The 3,082-nt window shown below is 38.3% G+C and overlaps 1 pseudogene; it reads right to left on the bottom strand.

Moving 5' to 3' along the window:
- Positions 1–852: 852 nt before the first annotated feature.
- On the bottom strand, positions 853–2,587 carry LOC123389633 (annotated as a pseudogene).
- Between the last annotated feature and the right edge of the window lie 495 nt (positions 2,588–3,082).

Here is a 3,082-nt window from a genome sequence, read left to right as displayed (position 1 = left end):
AAACTTTCAATAAATTATGTGTAAAAGAAATATACCTCAACATAATAAAGGTATATATGAGAAACCCACAACTAACATCAGACTCAATGGTAAAGAGCTGAAAGCTTTCCATTTAAGATAAGGAACACAGGATAAAAGCACTCACTCTCGTAACTCCTATTCAACATAGTATTAGAAGTTAGGGCACGGATTGCATGGAGCACTGGGTGTGGTGCAAAAATAATGAATACTGTTATTCTGAAAATAAATTAATTAATTAAAAAAAAAAAAGAAGTTAGGCAAGAAAAAGAAATGAAAGGAATCCAAAGCAGAAAGAAAAAAGTAAAACTGTCTCTATTTGCTGCTGTCATAGTCTTCTATGGAAATATCCTCTAAAGATTCCATCAAAATATTTTTGATCTAATCAATGAATTTGGTAAAGTTTAAGAATACAAAATCAATATACAAAAATTAGTTGCATTCATATACACTAACAATAAGCTACATTAAGAAGAAATTAAGAAAACTATCCTATTCACATTAGCATCACAAATAGTAAAATACTTAGGAATAAATTTAACCAAGGGAGTGAAAATCTATAGACTGATAACTATAAGATTTTGATGAAAGAAACTGAGGACATAAATACATGGAAAGATATTCCATGTTCATGGATTAGAACAAATAATAGTATTAAAATAGCCATATTATCCAAAGTCATTTATAGATTCAATACAATTGCTACCAAAACCTCAATGGCATTTTTCAAAGAATAGAAAAAACAATTGTAAAACTCCCATGAAACCACAAAGACTCTGAATAGCCACTACAATTTTAGAGAAGAAACAAACATGGCAGAATCATGCTTCCTGATTTTTTTTTCCTGGTTTAATAAGGACTTGTTTATTTTGAGAAAAAAGGGTCCCAAACATCAGGCTGTTCACAAAAATAACCCACAGTATCAACTTTAGAAAACAAATCTTAAGACTATTACACTAATTATTTTTCTAGAAGATGCATATGACATGCCAACTCTCATTCACAAAAATACATTGTTACATTTGTGTTGAACAGCCCCACATAGCACTCTTATGTGGGGTATAACACACATACCTCTAACTCAAAGCTGCTCTCAGGTGCTACTCAACTAATGCGATTGCCTTTGCAGTTAGGGAAGCAACTACTGAGCTCATGTATAAATGGAAAGAACTGTACTCCCTGCATACCAAGAGATTATTTTGGAGACAGTTGATAAAAACCACACATCCTTTTTATTGTTAAGTCATAAAGAGGTATCAAAATTAAAAGCAAAAATTACAGGGTAAGACTTAACATAACTAGTAGGAGCATCAAAGGAAGTGAAAATGGGACTAGGCGCAGGGCAATATGAATTAATGAACATGGGAAGGACAAGGATGGGGAGAACAGTGAGCATGTGCTGAAGAAGATACTAGGGGAGAGGATCTGGTGAAAATTTTGATCTTAGACAAGCGCCTAGGTAAAGGAATAATGGGACAAGATTTCTAAACCCCACTATGTGCTTAAGAGTCATCCTCACCATTGGCGCTGTCTCTGTCATCCTCTCCTTCCTCAGCCTCTTTTTCATCATCCTGATCAACTCCAGCTGGTCATCCCCCCATCTTCATTATCATCATCATCCAGTAGGTCCCCCTCCTCAGCAGAGTCATCTGCACCCCCCTCAGACTCCATCTTCACATTAGTCTCATCTTTCTTCAGGGAGCTGCTGCTCTGCTCCTCTTCTGACTTATCATTCTTCATCTCTACTCCTCCTTTGCTCTGTTCTTTCTCAATTTTTTCCAGGCTTTCCAGTAGAGAATCCACTTTTTGTTTTATCTGGGTCAACTCCTTCTTAATGGTCTGAAGGTCATTACCTTTCAACTTTCCAGACTTGGAAGAAGATCCTCGCTGTCCACTCTTAGAATTGAAGCCACTTTTGCCTCTTCGTGAGGTGTTTCCTGATACACGTTGGCGTTTTGAAGGAACTACAGCCCGAGCACTAGGAGGAGGAGGAGGAACACGTGCTGGGTAACTATACATCCTGTCATAATAATCTCGTTGAAAGTCATAGTCCAAGTCAAAAGAGGAGCTGAGTAGAGGGGACGGAGAAGGGTGTTCTGGTACTGACTCATACATCTCCGCTGCAGATCGTTTCACACCTGCTTTTCCTCGGTTCACTTTCGGCTCTGCAGCCAGATTAATATCTAAAACCTGGCCAGCAATCATTCTGCCATCCTCTCCTGCCACAGCAGCCCGGGCATTTCTCTCATTAACGTACTGAACAAAGGCAAAGCCCTTATGAACAGAGCAACCCACAATTTTGCCATATTTTGAAAAGATCGCCTCCACATCAGATTTCTTGACCACAAGAGTATTGAGATTCCCAATGAATGCACGGGAGTTCATGGAGCGAGGATCTGTCTTGTTGGTGACATTGCTGGCCATTTTCTTTGATGTTAAGGTTCTTCACAAAGCTGAAAAACAGGAGGGGGAAGAAAGAAGAGATTCGATTCTGAATCTCCTACTCCCGGGTTCTACGTGGAGAAGCCAACTGCTGCTCGAGGTCGACGACTCAGCCGCACCGCTTAGTCTTTGTCTCTTCACAAAATGGCCCCCGCGTCTCCTCCCATGCTTCCTGATTTTAAACTATATTACAAAGCTACAATAATCAAAACAATGCAGTACTGGCATAAAAGCAGATACATAATCTGAATGAGAATTAGGATCCTAGAAATTTACTCACACATATATGGTCAACTGCTATTTGTCAGAGAAGCCAAGAATACTCTGTGGGGAAGGCATAGTCTCTTCCGCAAATGGGAAAACTGGATATCCATATGGTAAAGAATAAAATTGAACCCATATCTCACATCACTCACAAAAATGAACACAAATGGATTAAGGACTTAAACATAAGACCTGAAAATGTACATTCCTAAAAGAAAACAGAAGTGAAAACCTCCCTGAGATCAGTCCTGGCAACGACTTTTTGTATATGACAATGAAAGCAAAATGAGCTTTTCAATAAGCAATGAAGAGCAAAAATCAACAACAAAAATCAACATAAAACTAAACTGACAAAATC

This window comes from Mustela putorius, unplaced genomic scaffold (assembly GCF_011764305.1).
Source record: "Mustela putorius furo isolate JIRA1106 unplaced genomic scaffold, ASM1176430v1.1 tig00003988_pilon_pilon_pilon, whole genome shotgun sequence".
NCBI lineage: Eukaryota > Metazoa > Chordata > Mammalia > Carnivora > Mustelidae > Mustela > Mustela putorius.
This window is presented reverse-complemented; position numbering and strand designations above follow the sequence as displayed.